The 12,516-nt window shown below is 41.1% G+C and overlaps 1 protein-coding gene across 5 annotated transcripts in view; it reads right to left on the reverse strand.

Annotated features, from left to right (window-relative positions):
- Positions 1-12,516, reverse strand: part of NFATC1 (nuclear factor of activated T cells 1) — a 115,885-nt gene that overhangs the window by 9,290 nt on the left and 94,079 nt on the right. The window lies entirely within an intron of this gene.

Below are 12,516 nucleotides of genomic sequence, written 5' to 3' on the forward strand. Positions count from 1 at the left end.
CTACAGCTGGCAGCTCCTGAAGCTTACAGGTGGTGGGAGAGGGTCTGGACCATGCTGCAAAGCCCTCAGCCCAATGCTGGAGGCTGCTATTTGGGGGCCTCCTGCCCAAAGAGCCTCCCATGTGCATGCATCCTGCCCAGCACCAGCGATTTCTGCTGGCAGCCAGCACCAGCCTTTTGGACCTCTGATGTCAATGCTGTATCAGTTCAGACCTTTCCACAATCTGCAAGAAAGGCTTTCTCCACATGCTGGAAAAGTGACAGATTAGCTTTAGAAAAAAAGCTGATCTTTCTAGGGGTACAGAAGGAAAATGGGGAGCAATAGCTGATCCATTATCTCTATGACTTACTGATTTCAGAGTTTAAAAAAAGCCAAGTACGACTGAATTTCTCTATTGATTATAGAATTATTAATCTTTTTAGAAGCTTTTCCTACATTGTACATAATGAGTAATTCATCAAAGCATATTAGATGCCACAGAAGTTGCATTCAATATAAAGGGGTCATTAAGTTTCTTGTAATTGCACATTACTGAAGCTTTTGTTAGTTCTAAATTCAATCAATGGGATGTGCACGTATGCTCTTTAATTGACTTTATGTAATGTGTGGCCCCTAGTGATCATCTGGAATCCTCCAAAATGAGCCACCTTGCACTGCTGTTTGTAAAAAAGCAGCTCATGTGCAGCTGGGCATATCAAATAAAGCAAAGAAATAATGAATGGAGGAAAGAAAGAAGCACCTCGGGTCACGTAGGTGTTATTTGCTGAGTGCCCTTTTCTTTCCATGGCCGAGAACAGCCAAGAGACCCAGACCCAGGTCTTCCTCTACTCAATCCAGCCTCGAAGTCTGATGGATTTCAGTAGGAGTGACATTGGGTCTCAACACTAAAAGTCTCCTAAGATAGGTAAAGACAGAATCTCTCTGATCTTTTTTCTGAGCAAGGAGGACTTTTAATTTTTTTTAAAGGACCCTACTTTCCCTACTATCACCATAATCAACACCTCTTTATAGCCTTTTTTCATCAGAAAATCTCAAAGTATGTCCTAAGCAGGAAAGATGAACACTATTATTCACATCATCCAGGAAAGAGGGCACCGAGGCAGAGACTACCCTTGGATAAAGCTGCATGTACACTGTGCCTATGTGTGGCTGTGGGGGGCAACCACTGTTGGGCCACAGTTCCACCAGGGATGTGGTGAAAGCTGAGCTTTGTTTGCTAACCCCAAAATGTTTTAACCAAAATTATGTGTTCAGGTTCCTAAGAGCATCCATAAGGGAAACAAAACAGACATTTTAAGTTATATACAAAATTTCCACATGACAGAGAACTAGGCACCCAAAACCTGAGGTCAGTAGTGCTGGAAGCTTTGTGGGTACCAGTGATGAAAGAGTAAGCAAAAGCATGCACTGCTTTGCTAGGGACAATAAAAATTGCCCCCATGACAAGAAATACAGTAAAATAAATGGATCAAAACAAAATCCAGATAAATGGCAGTTAAAATGAGGGTCATGAGATGAGTCAGTGAGTGGCCATGTGCTGCTTGATGGAAGAGGAGGGCTGGGTGTAAAGTGCTTGATAAGGGAAAAGAAATCCACCTATGAGTTTGTTGGAGGCTGGGCTGGGAAAGGCTAGGCTCATCTCCAGCAGCAGGCAAAGAAGCACTGCTGGCTCTGGGAATCTGCACTAGTGGCTGCAAAGAGCCTGCAAAAAAATATTGTGCAGGCATATTGTCATGCAGTAAGTTTGCTTGTGGCATGATGATTTGCACCAGCATAATCTGAGCTGTATGTAATGCCACAGGATTTTATTTTAACCACGGCAGCATCTGTTGCTGAAGAATGCTGCAGTTCAAAGAGGAATGCACATTGTCTCCATTGTGGCTCCTCAGAGAAGAGCTCTGGTAGTGGTTAATGACACTCTTCCATTGGTTCTGCATCACACTAACTACACCAGATAAAGACCTTTTCATGGCAAAACTCCCATCCAGTTTGGCTGGGAAGGTTTGATACAAAGGTTGATTTACTGGAGTCACACTGGAGACATATCAATGCAAGCTGGCCCATGGTGGGGAAGCCACCAGCTGGGTGCTATTAGGTGCTCTCCCCAGCACAGAACATGTAGCTGTGAAGACCACCACATCCAGACAATTGCTGGACTCCAGTTCTCCTCAGATGCTAGAACCACTTACACCAAGTGTCTCAAATTAGAGCAGCTAGAAGAATACTCTTATTTGTACATGGTTCCACTGTGATAGAACTGCAAACATGGCAAAATGTCTTTTCCTCTTTTGCTGTCTCCCACATCCTGTGTTCAACTGCTGAATGGTTCCTTAGGCTGGACTGACAGAGCAATGTCAACAGATAAAACATCAGATATGGCTGCAAATATTCAGTAAGAATCACAGATGGGCTCTGGGAGCCCAGGGAGCTTCCAGGGAGGAAAAAACCTTCTCCCTTGCAGCTCAATGCTTGACACAAGAACCATGCTGAAACTCGGTGCTGTCCACTAGACAGGAAATTTCTCTGCCCCAAGAAAGAAGCATGGTGAACCTGAAGGCAGCACTGGAGAACTAGGAAAAAGGAACTTGAGAAATACAGGTGTAAGACACTCATCTCTCAAGAACACTTAAGGACCTGAAATTTTATTCAAAATGTTTGCATTATGCTTTCCAAACAACCACTTGCAATGTGTGACAGACTTTTTTTCTGCCTCGTTTTGAAAAATTGACAGCGTGTTCCATGGCCTGGGCTGTGATCTGGCAGCACATCCTACTCCAGTAGGAATTTGGCCTGCACTTTCAGAGGTAGTCCAGGCAACAAAATGAGTGGAAGAGCTTTAAGAGTAATTCAAGAGTAGCTTTAAAAAATTTATTAATGCTACAATGAAAAAAAGTGAGATTCTGTCAGGTCCAGTCAGCCAATTCAGATCAGGAGGTGAACATACAGAGCCAACACAGCAGCTTTGGAAAATCTGCACAACTACATATTGCCTGGAGGCACAGGCAGCTCCCTGCTCCCCAGGGAGTTCAGCCAGAACATGCAGACCCTGGGACCTAGCTGTGGGTTTGCTAATGTGCAACATCTGGTTCAATCTTCAGAAACATCCTTGTGACAGGAGGTATGAACATGACCCAGCAAGTGTGCTCAGCTCTCACTGAAGACTCTGGGAACTCAGCACTTCTCAGGCTGGGGCCTTAGAGACAGTAAAGGACACTTCAATGATGTGATGAAAGAAAAAAGTTAAATGCAGCAAAGCTTTTGGTGTAAGGCTGCACAAGATGATTGTTGTTCACTCCATGCAACAGCCTTTCTCATGGACTATACCTTCTGTAAAACACAGTTACATGAAACAAATTATTATCTCCAGTATCTTCCATCTACACATATTTCTGAAATACTTTCATTCCAAACTGTTCTGAGAGGAAACACTATAAAGAATGGAAACCTGGCAATTAATCAGACAGAAACCTGTTTCCATTTTACAAAATAGGGAAAAAAAAAGAAAGAGAAATATAAAAAGAATACCCAATATTAACTGTTAAGTAGGGAGATGAAAGATAAGCAGAGGCCAGAGACCGGAAGCACTCGTGCGCTGCATGCATTTTCCTGCATTTGGACATGGTTCTGAAGGGTGTGTCAGACCCACATTTGCAGTTATGGTTCAAACCCACATAAACACCGAGTTAGGAACAGGGGATTTATTCTATTTTCTTAAAAACTCACAAAATAAATACCTTGAAATATTTTTTTTTCAAACTACAGATGAAAGGCTCTTCTGGTCAAGACACAGAGCAAATATTTACAGGTGCTGGGGAGACACCATTTCCTCCCTTTAGGCTTCAACCTAGTGTCTGCCACATAATTTTATCCATTCAATGATTTTTTTTTTCCAGACATCTGCCAAGAGGAAATAACTTTGCTGTATTGGGAGTCTGGGAATCCTAGAAAACAATCTTAAATCCATAAAATAATTGAACTGCAATTTTACTGAGCTGTTCAGATCGATTTTGATTTTTATTACAATGTCAACAAGAGTTTAATTTGTTTTAAAGTTTAGGTTCTTAAATCTGAGTGATATACGGTAGTTTACAGCTTGCTGGCAACAGCTACTGTGGAAAAAAAAAATGGAAAGTGCATATAAAGGCGGTTCTAAGTTTGACATTGTGAAAGCAGGGAGCAGTGCCAAGAGCAGCAAACAGCATGGCTTTCCCAATCCTGGCTGGCTTTAGGGACTGCTTGCTATTGACATCAGTCGCTATGGGATACATTTCCCTGCTCTAACAAATCTCATTTGGAGTCTGTAATTAAAAAATAAATGTCTCAAAGTGTAACTTCTTTCCCTAAAACATCTGCAGATGTTAACTAGATTGTAAATGGTGTGAGATGTCTGTGGGTGGGCATCTTCCTCCTTATCTGCTGTGGCAAAGAGGAAGATTTCTTTATTGAAACCTGTCCTAAAGGTAGTATCTTTTCCGTGTATGCCTTTGTGCATGGGAGTGGTGACGTCTTCTTCCTCTAAATCACTTGCCAAATCAAAATACTTGGAGCTGTTTTTCTTTTATGTGTTTTTTTTTTTCTTTTTTTCCTTTTCTTTCAGAAGTAATCTCCAGAGTTAAAAATTTTAAAAGGTATTCAAAGTGGCTAAAAATGTCTTTACCTAGTGGGTTAAAAAGTATCCCATCCAAGTTGTAAAATTATAATAATAACTATAACAACAATAAGAACGGTAGTAGTAATAATATTAATGGTAGTAGTAGTCATTAAAGTTTCTTGCTCTAGTGACTTTCCACCAGTCCCTCTGGCTGGTGCCCTTTGCTAAGTGCTGCTAAAAGCATTTCTGGGAGCTCGCCGGGTAAGCTGATCTGCATCAGGGGCGCACACTGAACACGAGAGGGGAGACTGTAAAAAAGGGAGGAGCTTTTCGAAATGCACGGCCCTGGGGAAGCCAGAGGGGTTTTCTGCACTGGCAAGGGAGGGTGCTGGCAGCTGCCCCGGCCGTGTGAAACATCGCTCCCCAGCTTGCAGCGTGGCCACGAGGAGCATGTGCCCCAGCACAGCGCAGAAGGGGATGGCTACAACTCTTCTTCCAGACACCAGCCCAGAAACAGTTGTCAACTTGGGCCTTTCCTCCAACACCCCGCTGCCTCTTTTTTTTTTTTTTTTTTACTTTCCCCCAACTGGCTTTGATTGGAGCCAGAGCCTGGGGTAAATCAGAGGAATTTCTAGATTTTTCTGAGCACTGCAAGCTCTCGCTGTTTTCCGGTACCTACTTCCTGCCGTATCTAAAATAACAGCAGCTGCAGAGGCCTGATAGAGAAGAGCTCCAGGGGACAAATTCTCACAAATGGAGTGGGAAAAAAAAAAAAAGACCAAAAAAAAAAGACAGTTATTAGGGAGCTGATAACACACAGAGCCAGCATCAGATTCATTGTTGGAGTTGATAGCATGGTAGGCTGTGGATGCTGTTGTCAGAAGAAAACAAATGCTGTAAAATGGTCATGGGAATGGTAAGTCTCCATGTTCACTGGGATAACAGAGGTAGCTTTACAGCACTTGTCCTATTGTATGGAGTATCATGCCTCGATTAGCTTATGTCTCCGAGGGCAGATAAGTGAGGATGAATGTTCTGCCCTAGAAGCTTTCATGTTTTCTCTGTCATGGCTATCTATGGAGAGCTGCAAGAGAATGCTTTGCACACATAAGGAAGTCCCCTGCTTCAGTGAAAAACATTACAGAAAATGGAAAATTGTTGAAATTATCCCACTTTCCATGGAGAATGCATAGTGCAGTGTTGTAATTTTCTCATTACAGACCACATGAAAGAGTACAACAACTCAAGAGATGTCCAAAATGGCACACAGTGACCTTACATACCTGCACAACAACTATTCAGGGAGAGAAATTTCTCTTTCCTACTGGCTTAAAAGGGGAAAGAAACAGGCATGGTGCCTTCACCCAAAATATCCTCTATTTGATGTGCAAGAATGTAGGGCTTCTTGAGATCCCTTTGACCTAGGCCTTGTAACCAACACAAACACTGCTTGAAATACCAGCACACCCAAACAACTGAAGTGAAAGTTCCTAAAACCCTGCAAGTAAATCACACTAACATGTACAATACAGACAGTATTTCAGATTATTGTGCTGCTAATCTATACATATCAGTGTAATATAATCTTTTACAGTTACTTTGTGAACTGTAACTTGTGTTCGCATAAACTTTTGGACCCTTAAATTTTCACCTAGTATTAGATTTTCATGCTTTCTTTTTAAAATTTATTTTATTTTTTAACATGGGACTTTTTAAAAGAGCAGTAAGTGCTAGATTCTCATTATTATAAATAGCAGCATGATCCAAAAAGCACAGAAGATATCAGAACAATTCCTATTCACTTTAGTGGACTTTGCCTCAAGTCCCTGTTTAAACAGAGAGGTATGTAAAGGTGGTCTACAAGTCTCAAGGTACAATTCTGATGGCTTGTCAGGAGAGAATCAGTCCCTGCAGTGTAAAAACCCTATTTCGCTCATTATTCCCTAAAGATTATTTAAAATGTTTTAATCTTGATATGTGAAATGGACAGGTTGATCTAGTATCTTATGTTGCCTGAATTTTGAAGGATACACAACTTCTCTGATGTCAGAAGACTTTGTTCTGATCCCAACTCTCAAAGAGGACAACCGTATTTCTGTGTTTACTTCAGTGTGTTCACTGTAATGCATACGGATGTGGGCACAGTTTGATCCTAGAGCCCTACCCACTTTCTAGGGAATAGTGGAAAATCATACAAAGGGTTTTAGTAGCACATGGTCTTTCTTTTCTAGATTCTAAACCATTTATCTAGGCCTAAAAATCCTTGCTTTGCCTGAGTACAAAGCTCAGATGCCAATTTTTGTTAAAACAAGATGATCATTAAGCTACTTCCTATACCCAAAAGAGGCTCCTTTAAAACACGAATAATCTTTGGTTCATGTTCAGGTAGTAACAACTAGAATTACACAAAGCAGACAAATTTAGACAGACTAGACAATATTCTAGCCTTTAGTCATAAAATCTAAACTAGTTAGAATTTTTTTTTTTACCAAAATCACCCCTGACAAGAAAAAGAAAGGTAATTTCTATTTCAACAAGAGTAGAAATAGTTAGAAAATATACAGGTATTGCCTAATCCTGTTTTAAGCATTGTTATGGCTGTGCTGTATTACATATGCTTTTAGAGTAGTACATTCATGGTAAACTGGTCAAGGAATTTAGGAGTTGGATTAATGAACTTTCCTTTCTCACTAGACTAGATCAGATCACAGAAGGAGTTCAATCTGTCACAATTCTCAGATTTTATTCACGAAAGCCAAACATAGTGAAGGTCGGAGACAGACTAAAGAGCAGCACTGACATGAGACTGGAAAGAATATCACATAACTACACAGAGCACAACTTGGACTTTAGACATATAGGAAAGAATGGTTCATTTTATGCCACTAATCATAGCCAAGGATTAAGATATTTTGGAAAAGCCCTATTATTTCTCATTCTGCAAACCAGGATTTCATTACTGGTGAATCATTACATTTATAAAATCCATTCACACAAATTAATTTCCTTTCCTGATTTCCATTGGCATGCGAGATACAGGTACATGATATAAATAGAAGTCTGTATAGGAAAATAAAAAGAAACACAGAAACGTCTGCTTGTACTTAAAATGGGGTGATCTCAAGTAAGGATGTAGCTAGAAGAATCATCACTGCTGCTTGTACATTCATTCTTAAATAAACTGTCATGGTCTGAAGAGGTAGAAATCAGTGCAGCTGCACTGTATCTTGATGGATCTGTGCTGACTTACTCTAGTTGTCTCTATCAAGAATAACCAAAGGTAAGTTCTCTCACTCTAAGATTCTAATTTTGCAGCAGCAATGTAAGAACTAGGTGTCTTTTCCATGTTATGAGAAGTATTCCTACTCAGACATCTTGAAGAAGAATTCTTGCAAGCATTTCAGTTTGTCAGGGTGTGGGGTTTTCCCCCTGTAGTGGTGCTTCCCCTTCAAGGAAAGTTTTTCATATGAAATTTAAATTTGTCTTTCAGACAACTTTCTGAACACCTACATTTTTCAGAAAATAAGCACAGGGAGGCATTGGCCCTCATTTCTCAGGGGACCATGCACAACAGAAAGCATGATACAGCCTCATTTGGCATCGCAAGCATCTGTCAGCTACTCCCTGAAATAAGGTGTTAACTGACAGCAGAGAAATTACATTGGTCACTGCAGAAATCTAGATTTCATAATCAGAAAAACCATAAATATAGCCACTGAAACATCAGGTACACGGCTGGCTGATGTCTAGGCTGGCTGACCGTTTTTAGGGTCACGTCTCACATGATCAGACATAGGCTGTTCTGTCTCCTACCACCTTCCTTATTAAAATGAAAAAAACCACACAAGTTTGCTTCAAGTTTCAAAAGCAGATTCCCCTTCCCTCTGATTATCCACCTAACAACCAAAGAAGTGGTCAGTCCATTTGTAGATTTCTTTGAAGGAAATCTGGCATCTCTACCAGAAGTTTGGTGACTTTTCATACTCTACTTCGTGCTGAGTGCTTGACTCCAAAATATTCCTTTTTGTAATAAACTCTACCGCAGCTTTAGCTAATTGTGCTGTTATACAAGGCCCTTTTCCAGCAAGCCAGTTCACTGGAGCAGATGGTGCAGCTTGTGTGCAGCAATCAACAGGACCAAGACTCTGGCACTAGACCTTAACAATCAACAAAAAACTGGATGATACAGAAACATCTGCATTGTGTTACTTCTCTGGTTTAGGATGGTGATATTCCCCATAACAAAATTTAGTGGCAGGGAAGAGTTGAGAGAAGAGTTTTCTCTTTTAGTTGAACAGATTATTGTTTTTTCAAGTATCTGAGTAATTTTGGTTTGGGAACACTTACAAATTTTTCATAAGACACCATTCAGTCCAGGTGCTTTTCCTAAGTTAAGATTAAATATAGCACTGGAAACTTCAGCAGATGTTCTATTTTTTCTAGTTCAGATTTTTTTTTTTTTTTTGCTACTACTCTGTCTTTATTAAAATAGTTGGCTCTAGTTGTTTCTTTAATACATTGATCCATAATGTGTTGTGAATCTTTTGTTAATTTACTTGTGACTGTTAATTTTCCCCTGATTTAACACATCCTGTTTTAAACATCCATCAAAGTTGATGGAAAAATTTTTCATGGCACTTGGACCATGTTCTAAATGTAATTTGAACACCATCTTTTGAAAGTTGCCACGTAAGGGGATTTCCTGTTTTATCTCTCAATCATACAACTGCCCCTCTACTCTGCCGTGGTGAGACCTCACCTGGAGTGAGTACTGTGTCCAGCTCTGGAGCCCCCAACACAAGAAGGATGTGGACCTATTGAAGTGTGTTCAGAGGAGGGCAATGAAAATGATCAAAGGGCTGAGGCACCTCTCTTATGAAGACAGGCTGAGGGAGTTGGGGTTGTTCAGCCTGAAGAAAAGTCTGGGGGGAACCATACAGTGGCCTTCCAATACCTGAAAGGAGCCTGTAAGAAGGCAGGGGAAGACCTGTTTACAAGAGCCTGTAACAATAGGACAAGGGGTAATGGTTTCTAGCTACAGAAGGTTAGATTTACATTGGACATTAGGAAAAAGTTCTTTAATATGAGGGTGGTGGGTCACTGGAACGAGTTGCCTAGAGAGGTGGTGGAGGCCCCATCCCTGGAGACAATCAAGGTCAGGCTTGATGGGGCTCTGAGCAACCTGATCTTGTGTGAGATGTCCCTGCTTATTGTAGGGGGGTTGGACTAGATGACCTTTGGAGGTCCCTTCCAACCCAAGACATCCTATGATTCTATGAAAATGAGCTTTACAAATTCTACTCTGCCTTGTCAAAGGCTGATCACTTCTCCTCCTTCTTGTAGTACTTTGTCTGGGTAATTTCTAATTGGGGAAGAGCCAATGGATAGTATTTTCTGATTTTTCTCGTATTTATTGAATGCACTGTTATACTGCAAGAGAAGTCTTAAAACTGATCTGAGAACTTCTCACTGAGTTCAAGTGACATGACTGTACTTACTCAAAGAGTGCTTCCCATCCCCTTCTTTTCTACCATACTTCTGATGTTATTTTGGGCTCCCTACAGTAGCTCTCTTGACCCAGTGGCAGCACTGAAGCCCTTTTCTTGGTTCTTAGAAAACAGAGCAAAAGAGCATGGAAATTACTCCCAGGATTATCTGAGGGTTCTGCCCCAGTGGAACTGGGCAATCAAAACCTCCTACGCCCACTCAGTCCAGCCATCTCACTGCAGATCAACACAGACAAACAAACTCCTCTGACTTGAGCTTACTGCTCAGATATACTCTCTCCTCAGATATATATTAGTTTAATGAGCACATTTGTAATTTTATAATCTCCTCTCATTTTTCTGTATACTTAAATTATTTTGCGGTAAAGTGAGGTGTTCTTTAGATAAACTTTTCCATCAAATCTTGGGCTTTTACAACTCATTTGTACCATTTCAGTTCTAGAGAAACTCCTCTCTCTCACACCCACACTTACCCTTTCACCTCTTCTTCCAAAATTCATCTTTGCTCATCTTTTTTTTTTTTTTTAATGAGGGCGTTATATTTGTTATATTTAACTTTCCTCTCATTTCTCTTTTTCTCAAGCCTTCTTTCACTCTAAGTTACACCACCAGGTAGTTTCACAACCATAGTCTAAGTCTGAAACTTTAAAATGCCTGCTAACTATGCTACAGCATAATGAGAAAGCTTCTATTTTTTTAGTATGTTCCCCAAATAGAATAAATGTAAATACACACACACACACTTGTTCGTACTTGTCACAAAGGGTCCCAATCCCCCAGCTCTGCTCAGTCCTAGCTGGAGTGCAGTCCCATGCAGAGCCCTGCATCAACTGGGGGTCCTGGAGTCCTGTCACACAGATCTGACTCTGCCAGAAAGTATGCACCAACTCAGCTGAGGTTTGTAGCTATCTCTGGACTTGCAAACCAGCTACTAAAATAGTGCAAGAAGATGCTTCACACTAGCATGTTCTTCCAGCAACCTTTCCTTGACTTCAGCAATGCTGGCTCTTTAGGACTTTAGTTTACCATTGAAATAGTGTGAACTATCTGGGATATTGGATTGCAAAAAGGTAAGTCTAAACCCTCTGCAAAGGACACGGTCACCTTTATCTCTACAATTCTGGCTATGTGCCCAATAGGGCAGTAACCAAGAGTTTGTCTCACAACAATGGAGGTTTGAAGGTTCCTACCAAGTGGAGATCTGACACATTTAATCCAATTGTGACTCTACAGTTTTAAAAGACTGTAGTGGTGATTGTCAGGCCTGTAAAGGTACATCCTGGGTTTCTGGAAACAGTGGGAGAATTCCTGGAAAGTCCTCTGAAGCAGCCACTGCTGCCATGTTTGTCCACTGATGCAAAAAGCATAGTGTCCCTGTGGTTGATGGCACTTTCTGTCCTGGAATCAGTTCTACTTCTTCTTTTGCTCTTCAACGAGATCTTTCCTCACCCTAACATACTCTCATTGAAGAAAAAAAAAAAATAGGCAAAAATCACAAAGAACTCTCTCAAAGAGTTGTGGACTTGGCAGTGTGCTAGGTTAACAGTTGGATGTGATGATCTTAAAGTTCTTTTACAACCAAAACAATTCTATGATTTTATAAAGTTGCCTAGGAACTCAGGAGCTGGAGTAGAGATGCCATCTCCATCTCTGGCAGCCCTTGCAGGGCCCCCTTTCAAAGAGACCTTGTGTAGTGCCTAGCCAGAGCTTGGACTCTTTATAATCTTTCTGCACAACCTGAATTTGCATAGCATCAATTCTAGTAACTTCAGGAAGCTCTAGCCCTTAAGTGCTTGGGCCCAAGGGACAGCATCTCTATCATCTCACACAACAGTTAACAGTCAAGGAGTCAGGGAAATTTCCGCAAAAGAAAGGAGACAAGAGTGTGCGTAATCAAGAACAATCAGGACCACTTTATCTGCTCACCTCCTTCTATGTAACAATTTCACATATAGTCATATAGTACATTTTAACCTCCCAGTACTACTGACTGAGAGACATACTGCTACAAGGAGAAGATGCCTGGAGAAATGGCTAATGCAGATGCTCTGAAGTGAAGGCCCTCAAGTGAGTAGCTGAGTTCAAGCGTAGCCTGGAGCATGGTGGAACAGAGAGCTACCACAGAGCAAAAAAAGCCAACCACTAGTGAAGAGATCATCTTTACCAGTTGCTTCAGTATTCCAAAATAGCTGGAGAGCAAAAGCTCAGATGCCTGAGAAACATTTAGCAGCAGTTGGTAACAGCAGCTAGGAGGCACGGAGCAGCATGGAGCCAGATTTTAGAGCCGCAATGGGCATTTCAGTTCAGAAACTAACTGTGCACAATGGAATGGGCTTCTCCACCTGATTCATGATTCTGAAAGGTTTTATGCAGCAGGCACCAGCAGGATTTTCTAAGAAGTCAGTCATGAGTAGAAAA

This window comes from Apus apus, chromosome 2 (genome assembly GCF_020740795.1).
Source record: "Apus apus isolate bApuApu2 chromosome 2, bApuApu2.pri.cur, whole genome shotgun sequence".
Classification (NCBI taxonomy): domain Eukaryota; kingdom Metazoa; phylum Chordata; class Aves; order Apodiformes; family Apodidae; genus Apus; species Apus apus.